We start from the raw sequence: 14,168 nt of genomic DNA on the forward strand, positions 1-14,168 counted from the left end.
CTGTAGGTGGGGGGGCCGCTGTAGGTGGGGTGACTCCTACACCTTCAATTCCAAATACCGGTAAGCCAACTACTACTACTTCAACTCCAAATACCGGTAAGCCAACTCCAAATACCGGTAAGCCAACTCCAAATACCGGTAAGCCAACTCGTCCTCGTCGGACTCCACGTCGGACTCCACGTCAGAAGTGTAAAAAGTGCAAGTCACCGTGTGGGCCGTGTCGATGCTGCTGCCGCCTGTGTCGGTGCTGCTGCCTGTGTCTGTGCTGGCGCCCCTCCACCTACAACTCTACCATCAGCCGGCTGCTCTTCTTCCTCCTGCTGCTGCTGGGCACGGTGCTGTCTGTGGTAGTGATGATCCCAGACATGGAGAGTCGCCTCAAACGGATTCCAGGCCTCTGTATGGGTGGGACCTACATGTACATCCCCGGCTTGAACAACAAGGTGAAGTGTGACGACATGTTGGGCTACAAGGCAGTGTACCGCATGTGTTTTGCCATGGCCTGCTTCTTCTTCCTCTTCTCCATCATCATGATCAGAATGCGCAGCAGCAAGGACCTCCGCTCCTCCATCCAACATGGCTTCTGGTTCTTCAAGGTGCTTATACTGGTTGGTATAACTTTTGCAGCCTGCTTCATTCCAGATCCGACCTTTACTACAGTGTGGTACTACTTTGGCATCGTGGGCTCTTTCGTCTTTATCGTCATCCATCTCATCACCCTGATGGACTTCGCCCACTCCTGGAACCAGTCCTGGCTGAAGAAGGCCAAGGAGGGGAACTCAAAGTGCGCGTTTGCAACTTTACTGCACGTTTTCACCTTCATGCACTATGCCGTGGCCATTGTTGCTGTGATAGTTTTCTACGTGATCTACACCCAGCCTAATGACTGCACCGAGCACAAGTTCTTAATCAGCCTCAACCTCATCCTCTGCATCGTTGTCTCCATCGTGGCTAAAGTCCAGGAGGCTCAGCCCAGATCCAGACTGCTCCAGGCCTCCCTCATCTCCCTCTACACCATGTACGTCACCTGGTCCGCCATGACCAACAACCCCAACCGTCAGTGTAACCCCAGCGTGTTGGGTTTGGTCGGCAGCGGTCCCACTCCAGCAGTGATTCGGTGGTGGGATACACAGGGCATTGTGGGATTGGTCATGATCTTCTTCTGCACTCTCTGTGCCTGCTTCCCGTTGTCCAACAACAGCCAGGTGAACACGCCGATGCAGACGGAGGAGGGCCTGGAGCTGAGAGCGGCCAACGAGGAGGTGGCCGTCCAGGATGGCGTGCGCCGTGCCATGGACAACAAGGAGGACGGAGTCTCCTTCTTCCATTTCAGGCTCTTCCTGGCCTCTCTCTACATCATGATGACCATCACCAACTGGTACAAGCCGGACATAGACATGCAGAGCAGCATGACTGCCGTCTGGGTGAAGATCTTCTCCAGTTGGCTGGGTCTCGCCCTGTATCTCTGGACCCTGTCCTCCTGGTCCACCAAGATTTCAGCTAGAACCCGCCCTGCCCGACTGAGAGTTCAGCTAGATCCCTTTGTTATAGATTTGAATGAATCAATACATTCTTCTCCCGCTCATCCAGCACCTCAACTGAGCTACAGTGTGACAGCAACAACTTGAGGTAAAACCACATGAGATCAAAATAATTGAGTCAGGAGTCAAGAGAAGTCGTCTTACAAAATGTATTTAGCCATACACATATCTTTGCAAAATAAACCCATTTGCATAGACTGCATCATGACAGATGTACACGAATACAGTATGACAGATGTACACGAATACAGTAAGGATTTAACAGTTGCTCAAAGATCTCATAGGCAGGGCAGATGCACTCATATGACTAGAACCACAATCTGTGTTCAGTTCTGCGGCACATGGGGTTTTGCAACACAGTCTCACAGAAAATTGTAAAATAGCAACGTTTTGGACCAACATTGCTATGTTACAATTTCGGCTAGAAAATTGTAAAATGGTAACGTTCTGAGATCTTAGGGTAGGGGGAGGGGTTAGAAACAGAAAATCTCCATAAACCACGCCCACCCCTGTAGAAACGTATGTTACCATTTTACAATTTCGGAGATGAAATTGTAACATAGCAACATTGATCCACAAGCGTTGCGGACAATTTTTTTGCCATTTTGCCCCAATAACCAAGTTGTTTTACTTTTCTAAACATTACCAAAGTTGTTTCATTTGCTTAAACATAACCAAGTTGTTTTACATGTCTGAACAGAACCAAGTTGTTTATTTGCCTAAACATTACCAAAGTTGTTTTATTTGCTTAAACATAACCAAGTTGTTTTACATGTCTGAACAGAACCAAGTTGTTTATTTGCCTAAACATTACCAAAGTTGTTTTATTTGCTTAAACATAACCAAGTTGTTTTACATGTCTGAACAGAACCAAGTTGTTTATTTGCCTAAACATTACCAAAGTTGTTTTATTTGCTTAAACATAACCAAGTTGTTTTACATGTCTGAACAGAACCAAGTTGTTTATTTGCCTAAACATTACCAAAGTTGTTTTATTTGCTTAAACATAACCAAAGTTGTTTTACTTGTCTAAACATAACCAAGTTGTTTTACTTGCCTGAAGATAACAAAGTCATAACAAAGTTGTTTTAATTGCCTGAAGATAACCAAGTTGTTTGACATTCGCCGTCCTGGGAAAACAAAGAGACACAGTCATCAAGCAATTAATTTACTTGAACATGTCAGCGTATTGGTTTTACTGTGGTATTTGTTTTATCGTTGCATGTCGGGGACTCAGGTAAATTTGCATTCTTGCTAACTCTGATATATTTACACTGCATCCTAAGCTTTTGTTCATTCATATATGCTGTCCCTCTCAAATAAAGTAAAGTACACATGCACAGTTGCCAGCCGCTTCTTTTCACCTGAGAGCGGGGAGCTGCACTGGCAGGATGTAGCACGTTAAAGGATCACGTTATTCCCACCAGTTGCTTTCCGCCCCAAACAGGCGCCCCGACGACCAGAGGAGGCGCTAGTGCAGAGACCAGGACGCTGAGGACGGATACCCCTAATCCTGCTTCCCACCCGCAGACATAGCCAATCGTGCCCGTATGGACGCCCGACCAAGCCGGAACATGAGGGAGCGAACCTGCGACCCTCGTGTTGGTAGGCCGTTGGTTCTTTTTAGATTGGATTATAATTCTATTTTGTAAATTAGAAATGGAATTGGTGATATGTTGTTGTTGGTAGTGCTCTTTGCCTCAGGGTACACAGAAGACAATGTTGATTGTATGGCTTTTGCAGAGACATAGGATTGTTCTGTTGAAGAAGCTTTAACTCCATTTTCACCTCACATCATTTTTTTTAAAGAATTATTAGAGCGACAAGATATCAAGAAGGTCAAATTCACTCTGTGGGGAGTTTCTGTCATTTTTGGTCTTTTTCCTCAACATAGATTATATTCATATTCTTTTGATATTAAACTTGCTTTTCTTGTCTTACACACCGTTGTTGCACAGGGACTTTCCATTCTCCCATTTTTATAATAAACTTGTACAAGTGCCTTTATACAATTTGCACACTTTGTTATACCTTTGCTTGTCTTTCTTCATATGACTTTCTGGTTTCCATGTATAGCCGCTTATTGGATATTTTGATATAACCAATAAAGTTGTTCTCTGGAAGAAGAGAAAAAGTGTCATTTTTGGACTTCCAGTTATTTTTATGCCTCCGCCGGCGATAGCCAGGCCGGAGGCATTATGGATTCGGGTTGTCTGTCCGTCCGATGTTCGTTAATGCGATATCTGAGGAACGCCTTGACGGAACGTCATAAAATTTGCCTCAAACGTCGACTTGGATGCAAGGATGAACTGATTAGATTTTGGTGATCAAAGGTCAAGGTCACTGTGACCTCTCAAACTCAATTTTCAAGCTCGTTAACGCGATATCTCAGGAATGCCTTCATGGAATTCCTTCGAATTTGCCTCAAACATCCACTTGGACTCGAGGATGAAATGATTAGATTTTGGTCGTCAAAGTTCAAGGTCACTGTGACCTCACGAACCCCATTTCCAAGCTCTTTAACGCGACATCTCAGGAACGCCTTGACGTAATTTCTTCCAATTTGGCTCAAACGTCGACTTGGACTCAAGGATGAACTGAATAGATTTTGGTGGTCAAAGTTCAAGCTTACTGTCACATCACGACCGCTCATTTCATGCTCATTGATGTGATATCTCAGCAACGCCTTGACAAAATTTCTTCACATTTGGCTCAAACATCAAAGTCTGAACAGACATGCATGTCGACTGCTCACTTGTTGGCAGAGGCATATATCCGTTCTAGTTTGCTCAAATCCCTGGAATTACCTGGTGTTAGGCATTGATCTTGGGGGGTAAGGCTTCATGTTTGGCATAGGGATACATTTCTGTGTAAACTGAATAAACTTCATCCCTATGCCAAACAGGGAAATACTGAAAAATACTGAAAATTAGTTTCTTGGCAACGGTTGTCCCTTGTGTCAGAGACTGTTGCACAGCTGTAGAGAAGTTCAGAGAAGACTCTGAGCAGCCGAAGATGGCGAGTTCTGCCTCCGGCTGAAGGGTTACTTTGTAGGCCTTAGTGTACCAGTCAAATATTTTGGCCCAGAATCCCGTTAGTGAAGGGCAGAACCAAAAGGCATGAGATAGTGTGCCCTCCGTCACTTGACACCTGTCACACAGTGGTGATACAGTAGAATAGATCTGGTGTAATTTCTGCTTGGAGTAGTGGAGACGGTGAGCAACATTAAATTGGATCAGCTGGTGTCTGCTACTGAGCAGAGTTGTACAACCGACAGACTCCTTTCCCATATAATGTCAGATGAATCAGTACCAAGTTCCTCCTGCCATGCTTCTCTAATCCTCTCAGTAGAGGCCATGGTGCAGTTGTCAAACAGACAAGCAGAGTCACTAGCCAGCTGGACTTTGTCTTTGTTCTTGCCTTGTGTAAGAAAATAACAAATAACAAACTTTTCAGAAGTTTATATTGTATTTTTGATCATTTGTTATTTTGATTTTGGAAGTTCATGGCGAAGAAATAAAAATGCAAAAAAAAAGTCACTGTCTCAGTCAAGATTTTCAGCTCTTATATTGCAAGGAGACTGGATAATCAAATAATCAAATTGTAACTAAGTACCAACCAAGAAAGAGGATGAATAAAATGGGGGGGGGGGGGGTTCTCAGTGAAAAATCAGATGATATTTTGGAAATCATTTATATGTATTTTGTTTGACAGCTGTTGGAGACGGACAGACTACAGTAACAGTGGTTTGGTGTACGGTAAGAGACTTGTGAGGGAAGCCCGACCTCTAATGGTCTATTGTGGTACAAGTTCAGTTCTCATTTCATGAGTATCACGTTGCAGGACAGCATGCAGGCTGCAGCATCTACAGAGGGATCACTTGTCTCGTGCTGTAATTGGGCTTTTGGTTGTTGTCATGCCTGAATATATTTAAGCAATGTTTGTGTACTTGTCCGTCTGTTCTCAGTCAGTCAGTGGTATTTTTTGCTGAAAAATAAATTGTCACAAAAATAGGCTAACTTACCAACGGTGCTGCACCAGCAGTGTTGGGGAACTTACTGAAAATGAGTAATTATTTACAGCTGGTTCTCTCCAAAAGTATCTGAATGACTTTACAAATCACTCCATAATAAATAATTAGTTACTAGGGAAAGTAGCTAACTTTTGTGTTACTTTATTTTTCTCTTATAAATGCAAACATGTAATTTTATAGTGTTATGGCACAATGTGGGACAAGACAACTGTCAAATTTGAACTCTAGTAAGGTATCCGCCCCTTCGGGCCGGAAACCACTTCGAAACCGTAGGCTCGCCCACAGCTCGGCTGCTGTGTGGCCCGGTGTGTAGTCTCAACGACAGACCCATGAGAGTTCTTGCTGATACACTACGTTACTGCATGCTGCAGATCTCTCTCTGGGTCTGATACACTACGTTACTGCATGCTGCAGATCTCTCTCTGGGTCTGATACACTACGTTACTGCATGCTGCAGATCTCTCTCTGGGTCTGATACACTACGTTACTGCATGCTGCAGATCTCTCTCTGGGTCTGATACACTACGTTACTGCATGCTGCAGATCTCTCTCTGGGTCTGATACACTCAGGCCCGTAGCTACCATTGAGGACACCGAGGTCATGACCTCGGTATTTTCCACACAAAAAAAAAAAAAAAAGATTTTTTTTATTTTTTTTTGAAAAATAGCCCCGGTCCCCAGATCTATTAATCTGTCATTGATGTTTTAATGCGACAGTTGATCGGAAATGCAACAATTTGCTTCCTCTCTTGTGTGCTATAGAAGGAAGAGAGATAACTCACAACATTCAGATTTTGCATTGAGGCTAGATTGGGGCTAGACTTTGGGGACAGTTCTATTGAAGTGAATGGGTAAGTAACTCCCCTGTAAGTGATGTTTGTGTAGATGGGCCATTGTATTTAATTGAGCAGTATTCTGCCATGTGACCTGTATGCAGAATATAAATTATATCATATGGGGAGACATTTATTTTCTGGATCATTTTAAAGCAACAGCACAGTAAAGAGGATATTAATCTAACATGATGTATGTAGTTCTTTATAGATCTAGCCTCTTCATTTTGCTCTCAAAGTGCACTAGATTGAAGCATTTTACTTTAAAATGGACAAAAAAAATTATCAGGGGGGGCACAGCCCCCCCTGGGCACCCCACGCCGCGCTAAAATGACCTCGGTATTCCTCTAACCCTGGCTACAGGCCTGGATACACTACGTTACTGCATGCTGCAGATCTCTCTCTGGGTCTGATACACTACGTTACAGCATGCTGCAGATCTCTCTCTGGGTCTGGGACACTTTCCCTCAGCCAGCTGGTTATGGGAGGGAACCGTTCACTTGGCCGGTGATATGCCAGTGATGGCTTCAGTCCTCTCCAATGAGTAACGACTTTGCGATCAGACGACACGGGAGGCGCAGCCCATTTTTCGAACCGCTCTCTCATCGGTGCTACGACCTGTCACTCATTCAATTTCAACCCGCCTTCAAAAACCAGCAGTGGCTGTGAAGTGGCACAGACTCACTTATGTAGTATGTGGAGCGCAGCGATTCAACGTAATATTTGAGTCTGGGGGGAGAGACTACCCGGTGTGGCCTCGCCTGCTCTATTAGCATGCGCAGTGCACAATCGCCTATAGTTTTCTACTACTGCGTGCATGTGTAACCATGGAAGAGAGTGAGAAAGAATAAAGAGTATAAATCTGGCCTACTGTAAATGCATAAAAACACATTTTCTTTTTATGCTCAGCCTGATTACCTTGCCCCAGGTGGTTGCTCATGGCAAAGGAGAAGAAACCAGGCTGTTCAAGGCTTGACACAGCACAGACACACGAGGTTCTTTTATTTAACTCTGTTTTATCTTGTTTTAACTGGCTACTGCATGACAACTCTTCAACCCCTTTTCACCTGTTTGTAAGCTAATTCGCCGGACGCGTGAGTTGTTTGATGCTCTGTGATTTTTATTCCTTCCATCATCATGCACCCAGATAGTCCATGGGCCAAACCCCAAAATTTCACATATCGGTACCACTCAAGTGGGCAAATTCTAATCATGATTGTTGAACATGTACTGTATATATCCATAGATGATATTTTATATTTTAGTATGATAGCCTTTGCAGAATGGCAGCTTTGTCAGTTATCAGCTCATGAAGTTAGTCAGCCCTTACAATAAATTGGATTCTAGGCGCTGATGCATACCCTATGCTAGGCTCATTTTCAGGACCTTTACTCATGTTCTGTGAGAACATGTTTGACAGCATTTTAAAGGGTAGCTTCTTAGCTTTCATTTAAGCTCAGTTGTGAGTCTGTCTGACAAATAAAGAGGTCACATGGGCTCTTCAAATTGTCAGTGACATTCATTTTTCCACAATGTTCGCCTAAAGTATAGTCTTTATTTCAGCACTGTGGCATCTAGGAACATCACAGACACAAACAACAAACACTGGAATACTCATAGGACTATAAGGATTCAGAAAAGGTATAATGTATCCATACTATCCCATCGTGATGGGTGAATTTGGCCCTTAAGGTAGAAGAATGACTTCTCGAGGGAAATGGACCAGAACCCAAAATTTTACATATCGGTACCAGCCAGGTGGGCATATTCTACTTGTGATTTTTTAAATTCATATACATCCCTAGATTATGTTTTTATATGATAGACCTTGATGACTGGTAGCTTATTAGTGCTTGCTCTCTTAAATGACTGCTGTCATTCAAAACCAGGAAAGTGCGTTCCCTGGAAATCGTCATTCTTTCATTATCCGTTGCCTAGGGTGTGTCTGGACTACTGACTGCTAATATTACATAGATATAGGCATACTATCCTATGATATTGTACATACTATACTATACTATACTATACTATACTATACTATACTAGATATACTATACTTGTCTACTAAATTGGCACATTTCTCAGTCAAAACAGAGTAAATTGTCACGTTTCTGTCAAAAATAGTTTTATTTGTGTTACATGAACAGCTACATTCAAAATGTTTCCAGTCTTTCAGGACAATATTAGGACAAACTACCCGTCCTGAGACACCATGCCACCCATGAGGGCAACACCATTATCGCATTCACATCTGAGTCTGCTGGTTGGCACATGTTTGTAGTTTGCACAGGTTTGTGCACTTCAAGTTCAGACCATTATTGAGACCTGTGCACTCTGGTGGTTTGCACGACCTCGCACATTTGCAGGAGAGCAACTGCAAAACGGCATCCAGTTCCAGAGGAACTGTGCATCTACTGGATTTCAAGCTGCCCCTCATCGTCTGTGGTCCACCCATGGTCCTTGGGGCTTGGTACAGATGGCTGGCTTTGAAGAGACCGTCTACAGATTGCAGTCTGATTGTTTGTGTGATGGGGCCAGTTTTATATTTATTTTATCTGTTCAGTTTTACTGGGAACTGCTGTCTGACTGTCCCTGAAGGCCACAGCTGTGGCCTAATCACAGCAAGTACCCTCACCTGTGCAGGCAGCACAGGTGCTGGTATATAAGGAGAAGGAGCCACAGACAATGGGAGAGACCAGAGGAGAATGGAGATGGCTGGCTGACAGCAGGAGTCCAGAGGAGGCGCGGCTGAGATGGGGAGCAGCGTTTCAAGCCCTGCCTGCGGCTTGGGTGAGATGCAGGTGTGAGCGGCTTCAGCTGGGATGGCCGCTGAGTACCCCTCTCTCCTGCGCGTACTTATGGGCGCACCATGGTGGATTCATGGGGGAGAAAGAGAGAGGGGGAAGGCCCGGAACTGGGAGCCACAGGCGGGGTGGGGCTCCCCAGTCTCTTACAGATGCCGTTCCTCCTCCAGATGAGAGGAAGAGCGAATGGACCCAACGTGAGGCCAACAGACAATCATCCGGAGACAGCGAGGAGCCAGCCAGCACAGCACACCCGGAGACTGGGCCAGTCGGCACCTAAACCTGAAGCGCAGCAGCTTGTGTCCGTTCTGCTCTGCAACTCCAGCCTGGGTGGGTAACGGGATGGGATTGGTGCTTTTTGTACAGAGGACTGGCGCTTGTTTCCGTGTCCCACCGGGCGAGGCCGGGCGGACACTGACGGCCCAGCAGTGTGGGGCTGATTCCAGCCGAGGCCAACACCACAGAGCTATTCAACCGCGGCACAGCGGTGACGTCACGACTCACCCCTCTTTCAGTTAAGTACCCGCTCATCCCTTGCTCCGTTTGTTTTTATGGGGGCTGCCATTGTCTGCTTTTAACTTGGCTTTTAATTAATTGCCCCAGACATTTGATTCCCTTTTACTATTAAGCCCATTTTTATTCTATTAGTCCAGCCACTTTTTACCATCTAGTTTTAGTCCTATTTTTGATTACCTGCCAACCACTCAGGCCACTGTGTGTCCCTTGAGTGCTATGTGCCCTAGTATACTCCCTAACCTAAACCGAATGAATTGCATGAAAGCTTAATACCTACGGGTTCCTGAGTGCATATACAGTTTGCAGTGACAGTGTGCTGTGGCATAGTGAAGTTGTTACTTTCAAGTTGTAGGCCTACGGGCCCTGGCAGTTTGACTTCTGACTCCAGGCCTGAGTGCTCTGGGCATTGGTGGTTGACTCCTGTGTTCTGGTCCCCCTAAGGAAAGCGGTGGACCGAGTGGCAAACGGGACTACCTCAGACCGGTGGACACAAGGACATGCATGGACTTTGGGCTGGGTTTGGGGCACATTTCTATTAATAAACATTGTCACTTTTTCTACCTTGGTTTTAGTATTTTAATTCTGCTCAACCCTGGTGTATGAACCTGTGTAGCCTTTTAATAGAGTCCTAGGCTCTTGGCATATCCTAGGTGGCATTGTCGGACAACACTTTCAAAAAGATTGAGAATACAGTCCAAATTGGTTATCTTGGGCCACGTGACAGTTGCATGAATGGAATGCAAGGCAGCTGGGAGGCCGGCATTACTCATGTTCATGACGCTGCTGCACTGTGACTCCAACTTCTTATCCGTGAGTGCCGGCAGTATGTTCATGGTTCATGACTCTGCTGCACTTTGACTCTAACTTCTTCTCCGTGAGTGTCAGCCAACCGCACCGCCCTCCGACTTTATTTTTGAAAAGTGATACATTTATTAATAAAGTTACCCCCATAGTTCCATGTCAGCCCTTCTCCCAAACTATTGAAGGCCATGGCAATTTTTTTTTACAGCTAAAAAAAAAAAGCATAAAATATCCATCCGATCTCTCCAACCGACTTGTGCAGAATAATTCACACAGCATAAGTGTTTTGTAGCCAAAAATTGCATTATCTCCTATAGTTTGATGAGGACACTTATTGGACAATTTAGCAGACTAATAAATGCAAAAAACGCTCGCACACTAGCAGGACTCCTTTTTGAATGCTTTATTGCACCAAGTGATAACGTTTCGAGCCAAAGCAGCTCTTCGTCAGACCTGGTCTGACGAAGAGCTGCTTTGGCTCGAAATCATGTCAGACCTGCTCTGACGAAGAGCTGCTTTGGCTCGAAACGTTATCACTTGGTGCAATAAAGCATTCAAAAAGGAGTCCTGCTAGTGTGCGAGCGTTTTTTGCATTTATTTCACTGTTACAGTTTTCGTCTCAGCACCTACCCGAAGTCTCGGTTCATGGATGTGCATGTTTTCATATATTTCAATTTAGCAGACTACCTCAGACTAAGCTTTTAAACTCTCCAGACATGATCTTTCTAACCTACAGGGAAATTCCTATCCTGAGGAGATAAAATGGCATGAAAATGGAACCAAACTGTGTGTGTGTAATTGGGAGCAAAAAGGCTACTTTGGTGTGTAAGATCCAAAATCCTACTTTGGTGTCATAGGGTCATAGGAATTGGCAAAAAGCCTACTCATTATCCAAAACCCTGCTTTGATGTAGGAATTGGCAAAAAGCCTACTCATGATCCAAAATCATACTTTGGTGTGTGTCTCTCGCAGTGTGTGTCTTGGTGTGTGTAGTGCTCTCTCCTGTCTTGCGCTCTCAGTATCTCTCTGGGAGCCATACCATTAGCAAGGGACATCGGACTGGAGGACAAGGTGCGTTTAATTTACCTAGCCTAACTTTACCTTTGCTTACCTAACTTTACCTTTGCGTCTGTTGCTGAAACAGCCTACACACTGTTGGGTTTCTGGAATTACAAAATGGACCATATTTCTCTCTCTAAGAGGGTGATTTGGTTGTGGTCTGAGATAAGGGGGTTTGGGGCTTGACTGTGAATGCACTGAAAGAGAAGGGATCCATGTCTGTGATCATATAATCTACAGTGCTGTTGCCAAGAGCTGAACAATAAGTGCATTTTCCCAAACAGCCCCCTCTTACCCGACTGTTGACAATGTACAGACTGAGGCTTCTGCAGAGTTGTAATAGCTCCCTCCCGTTCCTGTTAGTCAGTGTCAAAGTTGTTTCTATTTATACTATTTACAAAATCAGAGGTTCTACTCTTCAGACCATCTTCAACAGAAGATGAAATAAAACAAAACAAACACAGAAATTTTTTGCATAGGTGTCCTTGTGAACCTAGAATGATTTTTCCCCCCCCAACTCCTCTTATATATATTTTTTTAATAATAGATAAATGCATTTCAATATTACCTTGAGAACATGAAATTATATTGGAGTCCAATATAACCCATATAATGGATGACGGATGTTATATCTATCTTACTTTATCTAATTTATTGTTATTGTTTCTATCAAACTGCTGCGCAAACGATATCACCTGTATGACGATAGGGCCCTATGTTGAATAGAATAATTGACTGTCTCAAAGTATGTTATGGGTTATGGAAATGTATGGATCATAGAGCCTCTGACCGGTGTGCACATTTAAACACAAGGAGGATCCAAGGGCCATTTAACCATTTATTCAGACAAGAATGTTGGATGGTTTGCAGGGGATAGAGACACTGCGTAACGCGTCATCATTCAGAAACCATGCCCAAGACGGGGGAAAACACAAACTCCTGTCCAATCCTGGCGTTCTCCTATGTCACGTGCATGGTTGCGTGTTGCACCAAAATATCGTATATACGGAAGATGAACACTCCAACTTACTTCTTGACAGCTAGATCCACATTTTTCTTCTCCCCAATTCTCAATGCCTTACTTGTTTTGCTCAGGAGTACAAAAGAACTTTAAGTGCCAATTTTTTACATTTGTTGTCTGCGCAGCCCACCACACAACAGCTTTTAGCTATGTTTAATTCAAGGAAAATGACGCTGTGTGTGGAAATGAACGGAGCTCTTCCCCCGTGATGGCCGTGGCGTATTACATGCAGTGTATCTATGGTAACACATGTACATGTATGTTAGGTATAAAGGAAAATCCACTAGTTGGTTGTGTGTGGTTCTGAAAAAGAAAGAAAGGAAATGCACTCAAAATCATGCTGCCCACAACACCAAATAACTGCTAGCAGTAAGCTACTTTAGCTGCCACAAAACAACCATTTATACAGGTAAATTAATATAACTCAGGCTATATTAACAGGTAAGCTTAATACAATCAAAGAGGTAAATTACTACAGTACAAAGGTTAAAGCACTACTTTTTCTTGAATAATGAAAGACTAGAAAGAAGGTACAAATAAACTTTAATGATACAATAAACAAATTAGATTTGGCGTATGACTCCATGATATGATGACGCTCCTCCTGAGACATGAGGACGTCAATGATAGGATAGAGAATTCCCCCATAGGGAATTCTTCAGGAGTCATGACATTGGCGGTGGTCAGGGGAGGAGGTGGGGCGAAACAACTGCTTTGCCGATGAATGAATGAATGAATGAAAACTTTATTTAACAGATTGCAGAATGGGTACAATACAGTACGGCTCATTACACACAATTGTTAAGGGGATGCAGACCACAGAAAGACGTTTGTCTTGTTTACATCAGGGTCCCCCATTTTCAATTCATTGTGCGATGATCAGCAACTGAGGGGTAACAGCACAGATAGGTAAGTTACGACATAGTAGAAAACCTGGACTCTGATATACTACTCGGGTTAGGAGAATGGCCAGCGAGGGAAATGGAGTGGCTTGAGCTGATTGGATATTGGCCAGAGGGAGAGCATGGGAGACTGTGATTGGACAAGGAGAGAAGCATGAATGAAGGGAGGTGCATATCAATGACTGAGTGATATAACCTGAACAGGGCTTGGCTGCAGAGGGGAGAGAGAGATGAATGAAAAGGGGCATGCATATCAATGAATGGGATGATGCAAAATATAACCTGGACCGGGCATTGGCTGAGGTCTTCATTATTGAAATTAGTCTAAATACATCACTTAACACACACAGGTATAATGCAGCAAATCAAAGGCCTACCAGCCAGCTCTAAAACTTTTTGTGAACTGACTGGGGTTTTAAAAGGAGTGTGCAGGTAATCAGGTAATTAAGAGTGATTGTGGGTAGCTGCGTGGGGTGCAAGAGGAACAGAGTTGAGGGAGTGGTGGATTATGGTAAACTGAGTCCAGGATACCAGCTTGGGATTTTTAACACGCAGTAACAAAAAAATCAAAATGTATGTTCGATGCTATCACAGCAACCTAAAAAGTCTGTTACATTTAACCCCGCAAGGTTCTGCTCCCTGCCGCGCATCCCAACAT

General features: G+C 44.0%; 1 pseudogene across 1 annotated transcript; it reads left to right on the plus strand.

Moving 5' to 3' along the window:
- Positions 1 to 257: 257 nt before the first annotated feature.
- LOC310795355 (serine incorporator 1 pseudogene) lies at positions 258 to 1,710 on the plus strand (annotated as a pseudogene). The gene has a single exon. The product of its transcript is annotated as a serine incorporator 1 pseudogene (transcript).
- The last annotated feature ends 12,458 nt before the right edge of the window (positions 1,711 to 14,168 follow it).

Source organism: Poromitra crassiceps (assembly GCF_964638095.1).
Source record: "Poromitra crassiceps genome assembly, chromosome: 21".
Lineage (NCBI taxonomy): Eukaryota > Metazoa > Chordata > Actinopteri > Beryciformes > Melamphaidae > Poromitra > Poromitra crassiceps.